The sequence below is a fragment of the Trachinotus anak genome, unplaced genomic scaffold (assembly GCF_046630095.1).
Source record: "Trachinotus anak isolate AG129_WGS33_773 ecotype Australia unplaced genomic scaffold, CSIRO_AGI_Tana_v1 ptg000034l, whole genome shotgun sequence".
In the NCBI taxonomy this organism is placed as follows: Eukaryota; Metazoa; Chordata; class Actinopteri; order Carangiformes; family Carangidae; genus Trachinotus; species Trachinotus anak.
The window spans coordinates 3732795-3747160 of NW_027273885.1; the positions used below are offsets into that span (position 1 = coordinate 3732795).

Below are 14366 nucleotides of genomic sequence, written 5' to 3' on the forward strand. Positions count from 1 at the left end.
TATGACAATTATAGTGTTGAGCTCCTAACTTGATATAATAATAATAATAATAATACATAATAAATAATAAATAATAAATAATTAGAACTGTTTTTCTTCATGTAAATTTCCACAAGGAGCATGATGGGAAATCATCTCAAAGGAATCTGCAAGATGCCCAGTCTTACAGTGTGTATGGCAAGTATAAGAGAAAACTAGTTAGCAAGCGAGCTGAGACGTCTGACTGTCGGCTATAATAAATCAGATAAACAGTTGAACTAGATATCTCAAGTAATGAATAAACAGATCTCTGAAAGTAAAGAATAAATACTTGAAGTGATGGGTGAATGGAGGATGACAGGTGGTGTGTATGAAGGGGTGCTCCAGTTCATCTGACCGAGCTTTAGGATACATCAGACAAAAAAGGTTTGGAAGCACAGATGTACAGTATGTGTGTGAGTGATGACTTTCAATGGAGGCCACGTAAAAGTTCGACTATACATTACTTTCATTACAGGCATGTAGGACTGTATGGCCTTAATATCTCATTTTAATGTCCTTGCAGACTTCATGGCTATTTTTCAGGACAGAATGACACACACACACACACACACACACACACACACACACACACAGGCAGTATAATATAGAAGAAAATCATCAGGGAGGAGTTAACAGGTCCAACCCCCTCTGTATCCTCCTCCCTTCAGCCTCCTCCGCCTGTCCTCATTCCTTGTCTCGCTCTCTCTCCTCCTGAGTAGCTCTTCCATTTTTTTTTATTATTATCAGGTCCAATAAAAGAGCGTGAAATGAAAACATAATTGGGTTTTAATTTGTCTGCCGAGCTCCAGCCACCCGCTGACAAAAGCCCAACCAGATCGCAGCTCACCGCCTCATTAAGTGGACGGAGACAAGGAAGAGGTAAAAGTGCTGCCAGGGAAGGAATTTCTGTCTCCAAGAAAACACGTGTTAGCGTGTGTGTGTATAACAATCAGTCGTGTGTGTGTGTTTATTTACATCTCTCTGCTTCCCCCTGTGTTGGTTTTGTGTGCTCTGAAGAATACACGGAGCTCAGCGGCAGAACTAGGTGTGCTTACAGCCTATAAACAAGTGCTCAAGTGGGAAAGCTCAAGCACCCTTAAGTAGTTCCTTATCACCAACTTGAGTGCAAGTGTGTGTGTGTGTGTTTTCTCTCTCTGGCTCACGGCTGTGTGAGCCCTGAGCTTCTTAAAGAGCCCGGTGGGACCAGGAGAGGAACCAGAGCGAGAGCTTAACCTGCCTCCTCTCTGCACCACAGCCACACATCTGCAGTCAGCTGGGAGGGAGGTGGAGAGAGAGGACCGACTGTCACAACCATAACTCTTGGCCACTTGACACATTTTCTCCCTGGTTTGTTTCTGCAGTGAAGACGACGGGAGACGCCGTGAGCTGGTTTTCACTCGTCATGCATTTATTTCCTGCATGGTGGCAAAACATGTTACACCTGCAGGCTAAAGTTAGCGAGCAACCTTAGCATCATTAGGCTACAAATCGACCCATAATGCTAACAACAACCTGAACAACCACACAGGTCGCAGTGTCTTCTGGGATAGCGTCCCTATGGCGGCAGGTGTACCGGACCTGGGTTGTTAAGTTTACAATAATAAACACGCAGATTGTACCGACCTACCCTCGTCACCATGGTTACTATAATAACGGTCGGGCTGAATACTTCTGTCAATGTGATGTTCCAGTTTTTCCTTTTTAATAAATTTTCAAAACTTTCTAAAATTCTCTTTTCACTTTTTCACTTTGTGCCAAATTAAACCAGAAGTTATCTCAAGTTATCTCGCTTCATATAGAGCAGGTCTCGACTCTTCATAGAGACCCAACAATAATAAACACTTGGTGGCAGCGGCAAGGACAAACTTTTTTTGAAATTAAAAGAAAATAAAATTTGAAAAAACTGAAAGGGTCTCAACGCTGTAGCGTTCACTGGGTTCACTGAGAACAGCTGCTGTTGTTGCCAAGACAAGAGTGGAGGTTCTAAATGATACAGATGACTGGAGCTCCAGGGCTTTTTAGCGAACTGAAAAACCCAATCTGGGAGTTTGTAACTAACACAAAAAAATGTCTTTTCAGTCTGTGTCTGGACAACAGTGGAACTCACCGAGTGTCCTTTCTATCCAAACGCTGCACAATTTATAAGTTAATTTCCAAAAAGTTGACAAAGGTAAAAGCTAAATCATGTGCATGTTTTTATGAACTGCTCTTTCATTGTTGCTTCCCACCGAATTTATGCTAATTTAATCTTTTTTTTCGTCTTGTCCGGTCAACACAACTTTGATTTCTTATACTTCTGGTCTTTCTGATGGATTGGAAGAATATTACAGTAGGGGACAGTAACACAAACATACATACAAACATTTCTCCACCAGCCTTGAAACACAGTAATAAGACTAAAAAATCAGCGCTCTCCATTTAGGAGTCAGGGTCAGGGCTCTGGTGTTGTCGTGCTGGCTCAGTGGAATGACTAAACAGAATCGAGCCATCATTCTTCTGGGATCTATAATCACTCACTTTCTACTGCAGGTAACTTAAAGTAAATTAATTCAACTCAATTAACATGGCTCTGGTATTTATTTGAAGCCTGCTTGAACGAGACAAAACAACACATTGCAGTCATGTGTCCATTTGTTCTATTAAAATGTAAAAAACAAAACCTATCTTGTAGGCACATATAAGCATCTTGTACCCTCAGTGTTATGAATCATGGTTTCTGTAATTTTTATTTCCCATGACTGTAGCAGAGGGGGAGTTGGGGGAAGACAGAGTGAAGCTGGTCAAACAACAAACAGCAAAAAAAGAGATAATGCATTTGTAAAAACCCTAAAGACTCTTTATCTCGAAAAACAGATTTACCACCACCCCTCCTTCCAAAAAATAAAAAATAAAAAATGAATGGAAAAATGATTTTCAGTGGTTTTGCAACAGCACAGCTAACTGTGGATGTTGCAGTGTCCATGGCAACCTACCTGGCTTTTGCTGAATGGGTCCCCCCCTGTCAGTGACGTTTCAGGCAGCCAGTCGATAGCACTACGTGGTGTAATGAACAGACCATATGAAACAAGGCCAGAAGCGACACGACTCCAAAGATAAGAGCGTGGAAGGAGAAAATGCTGACTGTGTCGAACAAAGATACAACTATGTAATGCAGCAGTAGCCCCGGAGCCCAGCTGTTGAGGAGGCAGCGACAAGAAAGAGAAGAAAATGATCCCGACCGGCTACGTTCAGCTTTACTTTGATTTTATTGAAGAGAAAATGCTTGAGGTGAAATGGAAATGGAAGAATGTGGACGCCAACGGGAGGAAGCATCTTCTATTACCTGAATGACAGCACAGCAGAAAGTGTTTTAAATAGACAGCGTGTGACTTTTCCAAGTCTGACTTTCTACAATACTCACATGCCAAATCTAAATGAGTTATTCGTCCTCTCCACACTCAACCAGGTCTCCTCAAAGTTACATCTTCAACTCAGCTAAGTTCTCATCAAAACCTTGAAAGTAAATACAATTCTGAGTACATTTTTACAGCTACGTTCAGCATCAACATTTTACTGTTTTGCAGAAGTGTTTATCAGAAATATTTCTTCATTATATTAATAAAAAATACAGATTTGACAGTGTTGCATTTCTAGCAAAACGCATTTCCAGTTACATTAGGAGACTCACACTTAGCAGAAGGGCTGGTTATTGCCACTGATTTCCCTAATTAATTCAATATCGATTCAATATGATTTGATTTGATTCAATATTAATTCATTTAGAGAAACAATACTGATTTTGATTGGATATGAATGAGTTTCTCAGAAAACTAAACTAGGTGCATTATTAAAAATATTAACGTTTACATTAAGAATAAACCCGTTACATTAATACACTTTATATTTAATGTGAACAACAGTTTAGACACATCTCAACAAATAGAAGGTAGGTAAGTAAAGTGTGTTTTCAATGTCCCTGATGAACCAGCTACTGTGTGCACCAACAGATCACTCAGCTTCTTCTACCTGACCCTACTCGCACATTTTGCACATGGATTTACTTTTGTCCTGCTCTTAACTGTCTTTTTAAAACCTGAAATGCAAACACATATCTGTCTTTAGACCTGTGTCTTCAGCAGAGCCACATCTGCCCTGTTTTTGTTTCTCCTGTGACCAGATCTCCTTGTGCGAGAAGCGTGTAACGAGGATACAGCTTCACACATCAACAGGAAAAGGCCACAGACTGTAAAAAGCAAATATTAAAAGATCAGTCTCGGGATTAATCAATATCAGACTAAAGCATGATTTGAATCAGAAAATCAATTTACTACGTGTGGATAAAAGAAACTATAAAATCCTCATTTTGTACAAAAATGTGTTCTGAGGTTGAGTCCAAGCTCATGTCAGGCCTCAGCAGTCTGAGGCAGACCAATCAATGGTGTGTTTGTCTTGTTAGTTGTGTTTAGGTTTATTACTGGTGTTTTGTACAAAACATAACAGAGATTCAATATTACAGGAATTTGTTTGAACTCTCTCAAGGCAGCATCTAATGAGGTTGCAGGGTCCTTCCAGCCCATCAGGTTTATCCTCCTGTTGGAGAATTACAGCTGCCTGCTGCATTGATAACAAGTCCATAAAATCCTGACACCAGTTCTCCAGACTATCAACAGTCTGCTTTGCGTTGTTTCCAGTTCATTAAAACACTGGGCTGATAGGACAGACAGTGCTGTAACTCTGTACAAACACAATTTACATAATGTATGGTCAGTACTCTTCTTCGTTCCTGTGTGTGTTATCTTTATCTGCAGACACTCGTATTTGACGCAAATAGTGATTTTTATACTACTGCATCTCATTGGGTCGTAGTCACAGGTGAACCCGTGTCAATTTCCTACTGCAATGACGTTTGGGAGTTTCTGTCAGAGGCAACACAACACAGCAATCTACTGTACACGTAGCCGAGACTGTTGTGCTCCTGCTGGCTTGTTTCTGACATCGATGCCTTTAGAAAGTAGTGACTTCATAACAGATTTTATTTGCAGATGAGATAAAAATTCTGAATCTTTCAACCTGAACTGTGTTTTCATCTGCTCCACCTGTTTTTTATCTTGTGTTATATTTTTGTGTTTTACCACCTGCAGTAAAGACGTGTTGTCCCATAACTGGCATCAGGGTAAAGACAACAAGCCAAATGTGAATTGTTCATTCTGGGGGTGGCTTTTTCTTTTTCTTAAATAGTTTTTTCGGGCTTTTTAGGCCTTTATTTTATAGAAACAATGAGAGAGAGACAGGAAAGTTGGGTAGAGAGAGAGGGGACAACGTGTAGCAAAGGGCAGAGGGTCGGACTTGAAGCCCTTTTTCAATAGCTTGTCAACAGCTTCCTGATTCTTTATGATACAACTGGAAGAAACCACTGGGACTTGAAAATGGAAAATGATGCCTGGAAACACGTAACCTGGGAAATTCACTTGTTGATTGTGCACCAGTACTGAGGCAGTGGGAGAAAAAAACTGCTCAGTGGGAGTTTGTATATTACTGGCTTGTGAGAGAGAAGGTGCTCCGCATCTGAACATGTGAAACACTCTCAGTAGAAACATAAGAAGGGAGTTTGGAAGAAACCCACGAGCTGTGTCAGGAAAGGATCCCTTCACAGCCAGTGAATAATTACAGCAACCTCGAATAAGTCTCCCAACATGCATTTGGCATGTATGGTTCAATAATAACCACTTTATGCAGTATCAGATGTTCCAAATCAGCAACAATAAAATAACTTTAAAAGAACCACAATGATTTTACTATCAAGCTTTGCCAGTTTGTTTTAGTGGAACAAATTAAAACGCACTTGGAATCACGGCTCCTGTCTTCTGGCCAACTTACTAAACCAGAGAACCCTCAGCTAACCCTCTGATACACACACACACACACACACACACACACACACACACACACACACACACACACAGCTGGCTGATCATGGCCGTGTGTGCTCCATGTATTCATTATCATTATTAAGTCTGTCTGTGTAACACAAATACTCATCCACCATCCACCCTGCTCCTATTGACATAATATTCCATTCCTCTACACATTACCATCCCCTCCAGGGGGAATGTGATAGCCTCACTGCATATCACAGTGCTACACACACAGACACACACACACTTTGACTTGACCGTTCCTCTTGGCAAATAAAAGCCCACATGAAATGAAAAGGAAAAAACAATCCCTCACTCTCCAATCTGTTTAATCTATACTTTGTCCAGTCTCCTTCTTCATCCTCCTCCTCCTCTTCAGGCAATCTCTCTGCCCCCCTCTCCTTCCCTCTGTTTAACAACTCTTTACCCATCCTCCACCTCTCATCCAATCTCCCCTCCCGCCTCTCTCTTTCTCTCACCCCTCTCCTCCCTCTGCTGGACTCAGTTCAGGGCTGTAACCTCCTCACCCCCTCCCCTCTCCTCCCCACTCCATCCATCTTTGCTAAAAAAACATAAATACCAGTCTCCTATTACATCAGTCTGATGAAGGCAGCAGCTGAGGCACGATTACATTACTGACGAGAACAATACTTTTGTGTATGTGTGTGTGTCAATCAATCAGTCAAATTTTATTTGCTTTTGCTCCCTCAAGGGGGGGGGGTGTACGTACACATCTGTGTGTGTCTGTGGAAGTGCATGAGCAGCTTCAGTCTCTCCTTTTATGATGTGAAATCACAGGAACCAAGACAAAAAAATTTAATCTTATGCCAAAGAAAAGAGAGACTGCACTGTGTGTGTGTGTGTGTGTGTGTGTGTGTGTGTGTGTGTGTGTGTGTGTGTGTGTGCCTGTAAATCAGATTGATTGCAGCTATAATTAAATTGTATGTGCTCCCAGAGATCATGTCTCCTTTCCTCTGCCCCTCAACCTCTCTCTCTCTCTCTCTCTCTCTCTCTCTGGTAAGTGGAGGATGGTTTTGTTGCTGGTGTGTTGTGTGCACGCAGCAGTGCAGATTTCTTCCATCATGCGCGCACACACACACACACACACACACACACACACGCACGCACGCATGCACACTGTAGCGTCTAAGTTGTGCCACATGTTGCTGTAACACAACTGCACTACACAGGTTTAATTGAAAAAAATTGAATTCAGGGAAAAAAGTCAATAAAATAAAAATGTAGTTGAATATTAGATTATATAAAATACAATTTGCAGAGTAAACAATCTTTCATACTTTTAGCATTTAATAACCATTTATTGATCTTCTAATAACTGTGTGGACTCACTTTCTGTAATGTGGCGCACATTTTGTTCTTTGGCTTTTAGGGGGGGGGGGGGGGGCACAAAATCCTGAAAAAGTCCTGAAAATCAGAATACAGCTGACTTCCTCAACCCGTCTGTGGCATTTAGCTCCAGGCTAGTTTTCTAGAAACACTTCACTCTGAAAGAGGTTAAATCACTTTAAAGAGCTGGAGCGAGCTGCAGCTGTTAACAGGAGCAGATAGTGAATATGTGGGAAAGTACTTTCAGATGTGGATTAACACACATTGGTGAGACCAGGAATATAAACTACAGGGTTCAACTCACCATGATAAAGGAACATTTAATGTGTTTTTACTAATGGAGCTCTATGGCTCCTCCTCCTACATTTCGTTGTTGATATTTGGTTTTGGTTTGATTTTCTTATCCCAGACCAAGTTTTATTGATTCAGTTCTATCTTAAAACAACCCTCAGATGCCCCCTGGTCATCCTAACTCTTCAGTGATGCTTTGCTAACATGCTTCCAATGCAAGTGATCGAAAACAAAATGCAGAGTCCTTGCTTTGTGCAAAACTGGATTCCAAAGTTTATCTGAAGCCGAGTGTTGGTTTTCATAATTCATGCATGAAAGGGTTAAACACAGACACTCAGGCAGACACACAGTCACCCTGACCGTGTCATTCCTACTTCACCTGTGGAAGTGAGAAAATGAAAAAGACATTTTGAAAAGAAAAAAAATCATTTGCTCTGCAGGCTTTTCTGAAATGATGATAAAATTGGATGTAGACACAAATACTGTTTATATATCATTAAGCTTTTTTTCTGTTTTTCTTATTTCTTAAAATACCCTCAGCTTAACCCTCCCGTCTAACCCAGTCCTCACAGAGCGACAGAGACGAGTGGGAGATAAGAAATCTCAGCAGAGCTCCGCTGCAATTTCTCCGTTAAACAGGGAGGGATTGGCTGCATGATCACAGTTGGCACCTGAAGCTGGCATTTGTGAGAGTGACATTGTGATGTGAATTTTATTATTCTCCGTAATGAGCTGACAGTTATTGCATTGTTGTGCCTTAATTACGTTGGATTGGAATTGCCTTTTCGATAATGAGGAGCCACCTTCAAGACTCGGGATTCAATTTTCTCGCTTCTCTAATTCCCCATCACCTGCCATAACACCTCCCCCTGACAGCGTGGCAGAGTGTGTGGGAAGAGACTCACAGGGTGTTCACCTTTAAGTGCATGCATGAACATCCAGGATGTGTAACGTGCATATGGAACATTTAAATGATTTTCTGCGCTTACTCCTCGATCCTTTCAGGGAAACATCAGAGTCGTTAGAAAAGCATGATGCTGCTGCTGTTTGACAAAGAAGTGAAAAGCAACGCAACACTTGGTTAAAGCTATAATATACATCTTCTCCACATCAAAATGTCTAACAACAACTAGACCTATGTTATATATTTTGCTGGGCTGTGTTCTTATATTATCTAAAATGTTTCTAGCAACATTGAAATGCATTTTTTATTTGGTCGTTTGTCAGTGGCGTCATATTTCCTATGCTTGTGCATCAGCGTTGCAGTTACCAACCAGAACCTTGAAAGTTGACTTTTTATGACTTTTTATCCAATTAGAAGCCACATTTTTACAATACACTTTTTAGATCTTGGTAATTTTCAACTATGTATTTTAACCAGATGAGAGATTTTGGTAATTGAGTCTGGATCTGAAGCTAACTGTAGCAGCAGCTCCGCTCCCTGCCCCTCCCTGACGTCTTCTGTCTGCCACACAGCATCAGTGTTTCTGCTGGTTTTAATGCCCTGGTCTGGTTTTTATGGAGAGGAGCAGATCTCTGCTCCTAAAAAAAACCTCCTCAACAACCGACATTGAAGGAATCCAAACTGGGAGAGGCTGACTGCAGTGACAGCAACGGTGGTGAAGACAACATCTCCCATGATCCCTCACTGCTTGACGACATCACCAAACGCCGTCTTTTGTTATTGTTTTGATTGAGAGGTTTGACAGACTTTCTTTTGACTCATTACACAGCACTTCCTGTGTTGGCACTGACCATTTGATGTGATTCCTCTGGGTCGATACTGGGTTGAACAGTACATACATACATGTGAACTCACAAGCAGAACCCTGGAGTACACGTTTCTGTCACTGCAACAAGGTGAACTCAATCAAGACTTTCAAATAGCATTAAATTGTCCTTTAAACTCCTGCAAACAGCATAAACACTTTGTGCAAAAACAACAAAATTCATATTTCATCTTTACTACATAACTGACTCCAACCTTAAATGCCTGTGTCAACGTAGTGAGAATCTGGCTGATAATGGCAGTAACGATTTCATTATTAATAATCCCTACATTTTTTTTTTTTTTTTGGCAATTCACAATCTAAACATTTACTGAGGTGCATTCAAATCAGCAACGTGATCACTTCTGTCTGGTTCCCTTTCTCACTTCCTGTGCCGAGAAACACTCAACTCTCATGGTAAACAACTGAGTGTTGATTCTTTTCCCTCAAACACTGCTTTGATTTTTCCAATCTGTAGACAAATGGTTCAGGCTTAGAGATAAGAGATGAAAATATTTGTTCAATCAGGCCTGCTGAACGCAACTTACTGATTTTACACATCTAAATCTGTTTACAGGTGCTAGGTTGTACTACTTGGGAGTGCAGAAGAAGTATGATGGAGCCTTTCTGTGGCTCCGGAGGGAGCTGGGTGAGGTCTGATAAACTGCCTCAATCATAAAAAATCAGTTGGTGTGGAGTTAGAAAGACGTGGGTTTCACAGACCTCTGTGGCCCCCTCCTCATCTACGGCTTACAGACAGAGGCTAAATTAGCTTTTACGAACAGAACACACCCGAATCTTTGACCTAACTGTTGGCAGTTTGTGTTGCATTGTGGGTAATGTTTTGACAAGGAAGACCAATGTCTGGAATAAAACAGATGAGAAAATCGGTGAAGTACCCTGGGTTTCCATGGTCTCACTTTTAGGGGATTTCTTTAGCTACAATTTTCTAACATACTTTATCCAGAAGTCTGAAGGGTTCAGTGTTTATAACAAACTAGGTTGTTCAATGTGTTGCCTGACGATGCCTGAAGGGAACTGTCAGGGTTCAAGGATAACTCGACCCAAACACAGACCAAGTGGTAGGTACAAAGACGTACACAGACAGACTGACTGACACAGACTGAGGGACAGACAGAGACTGAAATACACCAGAGAAGCAAAGGTGAAAACATCAGGGTGGGGCAGACAATGGTTGGAAAACTAGACAAAGACAGGAAGTAAACAAACAGTGGACACACAAGCTTATTCCAAAATAAACAGAAGTGCAAACATGAAGTCCGTACAAAGAGTCCTGTGGGGGCAGACCATGACAGGAAGTGTTTAAACCTGTTCCAAATGGTCACAAGCAAAGGTTGGACAAACTTTTTTCAAGTCTAAGTAGCATCAGTGTGATGAAGGTGCACACTTCTGGAAAGTCCTTCCTCAGAGGGCGTGCACTCATTATGAAGTCACTAATTGTTTCCTCAGCTTAACCCTAACCAGCTGTTACCACCACAGTCCTAAACACCATCAGTACACAACATGTAATCTGTGTTTTACAGTCAGTTCTCATTTCATTAAAAAAATCTCATTTTGTTCAAATGTGTTCTGCCTCATTGAGTGTTTTTGCTGCTCTGAACTCTTGTGCGTCTGTCATTTATATCAGTTCAATCCAATCAAAGCCTCAGGGAGCCGCAGCGTTTCCTCCTGCTGTGCTTCCTCAGTCTCTGCGGCGTCAAACTGAGCGTCAGTAGGTGGAATTGCGGGGCATTCAAACTGTCAGAGCTGGTGATCAAAATCTCCCTCACACACTTTAATTAATCCCAAAACACCAACGATTAATAACTCTGCTCCCCGGTGGATTTTTAATTGTCTAATGATCCGCTTGTCAATGATTCAGATCAGGTATCGTTTGAATGCTCTTGGGTGTAAAATCAATAGAGAAAGTAAAAGCTGAGACCAGTGTTAAACAGAGGAGTGCTGGAGTTTTGCTGCTGGAGCTCGACTGTTCGTTTGGAGGGGAGACAGAGAATTAACTGTCCAGTGCTCTGCTGCTGCTGCTGCTGCTGCTGCTGCTGCATGCAAACACATCCAGATACGGCACTCTGCGGGCTCGCACAGCCGGGGAGAGACGCCACAGGCATCATCGCACACTGGCACACACACTCCAACACACACACTCAGACGCCTGTCCGTCCACCACACACACACACACACTCAGGTACAAACGCCACTGGCAAAAAATCCAAACGATTAGGCCCCCTGATGATGACACCTGTCAATATAGTCTTTGCCTGAAGGAGCCAGTTGATGTTGCATGGTTACTCATTACACACCCACACACACCCTCATGCCCACACACCCACACACATGCACAAACATTTGGACCATTTGTTCCTTTTTCTAACTCCACTTTCACAGTACAAAATATTCCATATTTTTTCCTCTATATTCTTTCTTCTTCCAGGTTTTTCTGGTTGAACTTTCTGCCTCTTCTTGTCTTTCTATCTCATCCAAACTGCCCCTGCCTGTCTTGACTTTCAAAGCCTGTTTACTGTTTGGTCTCTAACTCTTCTTATTTTTTGATTTGATTATTAGAGATTCATGAGACTGATGACATGTCGGTAAGGAACTGGCTGAACCTCTGAACCTCTACACAGACTTGCCACTTCATTGGTTCAATCCTCAGTCTGGAGAAAGTTTCTTATACAAGTTGTTTGTTACATATTAAAAAAAAATCAATCGATATCAGCAAAGCCCCCCAAGCCGGGGAAATTAACATACTGAAATAGTGAAGCAAATCTAATACTGTTAGGAAGTACAGGCAATTTTAAGAAGTCAATGCAGGAGTCAATGTCAAATGTCTTTAAGGGAAAGATTTGCCCTCATGTTATGTAATGTACAGGACTCTGGCCTGTTGGTGCTGGATTTCACCTGCTACTTGCTATCTGGCTAGTTAGCATTATGAACAATTTAACTGGTTAAACGACTGCACTTATACAAACCAGTGCTGTATATCTGACACATCTGAAAACAATGACCTGCATTTACTTGCTGTTGTAGTTTGACACACCCCGTGTCTTCAGATCTGACAAGTCTTTCCACCAAACTGACGAAATAATTTATTCATCAGTGAGTTAGAAACACAACCTTATATCTGACGGAAATCGGCAGCCAAAAGTATTTGGTTTAAAGTCTGGGAAAGTTTCCTCCATGGTTAACAGAAACGGATGTTTTGGTGACAGGTCAGGACATGAATTAGGATCTCTGCTGGTGAAGTCACATGATTTGTACGTCCAAACATCCACCCTGATCTCGTCTCCAACAACAACACATCACTTCAGTCTCTGCACAGTCGTTATTATCACCGCAGGAGTAAAGAACGCAAACATGATGTAGCACATTCATGAAATACTGACTACTGAACTGTGTGGACAGACTGCTCCTCACTGTCCTGTTGGGACGGGGCAACTTATACGAAATGACGCTATTAAAGTGTGTGAGCAGTTTGAAGATGTCTCTTAAACTTTGTTCAGAATACTTGGTCCTTCCAACTGTATTTAAAGCGAAAACACATGTCAGCCGGTGTCTTTGAGCCGCCGACCACAAGTACAGTGAAAGTTCACCACAGGAAATCTTTTAAATTAGCGACGTTAATGTCACCGACTGATTCGCAGCAAGTTGTCAAGCAACACTGTTTCGCATGCTATGGCGCTAGTTAGCATTCAATTCCCTCCCTCCTTCTGGAGCACTTCTACATTCTGATTGGTTGTCGCCAAACCTCGTCGTAGCTTATTACCATAAAGTTGCCTGGACTGCGACTTGTTGTGACGCTGGCTCACTCTGACACTCTCGCTGCTTTCGGTCTGAACGCACAGTCTGACCTTTGACGTTCGTACAGTTTGATGATCCAGAAGAGTTCACCAACATGGCCGACCTCCCCCTGGGCTGAAATAAGTGACACCTGCTTATTTTTGTCTTTCACTATCATTTAGTATTTAGTCTGCTTTGAAATAAACGTTAGTGTTGTACTGTGGGTGTGGCGCTCCGCTATGTGAACTCTTCTTGTGTAGCTCGCTCTTATTGTTTGTACTCACTTCATGAAGAGCGAATTAGCATAACAGACTATTAATCCCAGAGTATGAATGGACTCTCAGTCTGTATCATATTTCCTGTTTTCTCTCGTCCATGTCTTCAATTTCCTCAATCGCACTATTGAACGTTCCCTCTGGGGAATATCAAGCTGGTGTCTCTCCTCCTCCTCCTCCTCCGTCCCCTGATGAGAATGGGCAGTAATGTTCCAGTCTCTGTGGACTGGGAGGGGTGGGAGGACTGGAGGGGTTGATGGAAAGGGTGGCAGATAGCATGTGTGTGTGTGTGTGTGTGTGTGTGTGGAGAGCTGCTGGCAGGGAGAGCCATGCTGGGACTGCCCTCTGCTGCAGCCGCTAGGCATTCGGCTGCTTTCCCATCAGCCCCTCTGTTATTACCACGGACCAGCGAATCCACTGACTCACTCAACAGCTGCCCACAATATATAGATGAGTGTGTGACTGTGTGTGTTTGTGTGTGTGTGTACTTGTACTTGCTACATAGTAAGGACCAAAAAAAGTATTTTACTAACAGAGTGAGGACATTTTGGGAAAGTGAGGACATTTTGGCCGGTCCTCACTTTTTGAGACACCTTCAAATCACATGTTGAGGGTTAAGACTTGGCTTTAGAGTTATGGTTAGAATTAGGTTTAGGTTAAGGTTAGGGTCAGGGTTAGGGTCAGGCACTCAGTTGTGATGGTTAAGGTTAGGGTAAGGGGCTAGGGAATGCATTATGTCAATGAGTGTCCTCACAAAGATAGAAGTACAAGTATGAGTGTGTGTGTGTGTGTGTGTGTGTGTATTTGTGTATGCATGTGTTTTGTTTTGTTTTTTTACAGTGAAAGACTGCCAGCAGTGTGAGTGCTTACATTTGAGAGTGAAATGATGCAAGTGTTTGTGTGTGTGTGTGTGTTTGTGTGTGTGTATACGTGAGTCAGCAGCTGCCAATTCAATGTTTGGGTTTTCATTTGAA

General features: G+C 42.0%; 1 protein-coding gene across 2 annotated transcripts in view; it reads right to left on the reverse strand.

Moving 5' to 3' along the window:
* LOC139614494 (endothelin-converting enzyme-like 1) overlaps positions 1-14366 on the reverse strand; it is a 150796-nt gene that overhangs the window by 54546 nt on the left and 81884 nt on the right. Inside the window, exon 2 of one of the 2 annotated variants that reach the window (XM_071471814.1) lies at positions 3422-3513. The exons of the other annotated variant lie outside the window; for it this stretch is intronic. The gene's annotated coding sequence lies outside the window, so the exon portion shown is untranslated. The remainder of the gene's footprint in view (positions 1-3421; positions 3514-14366) is intronic. 2 annotated transcript variants of the gene reach the window in all.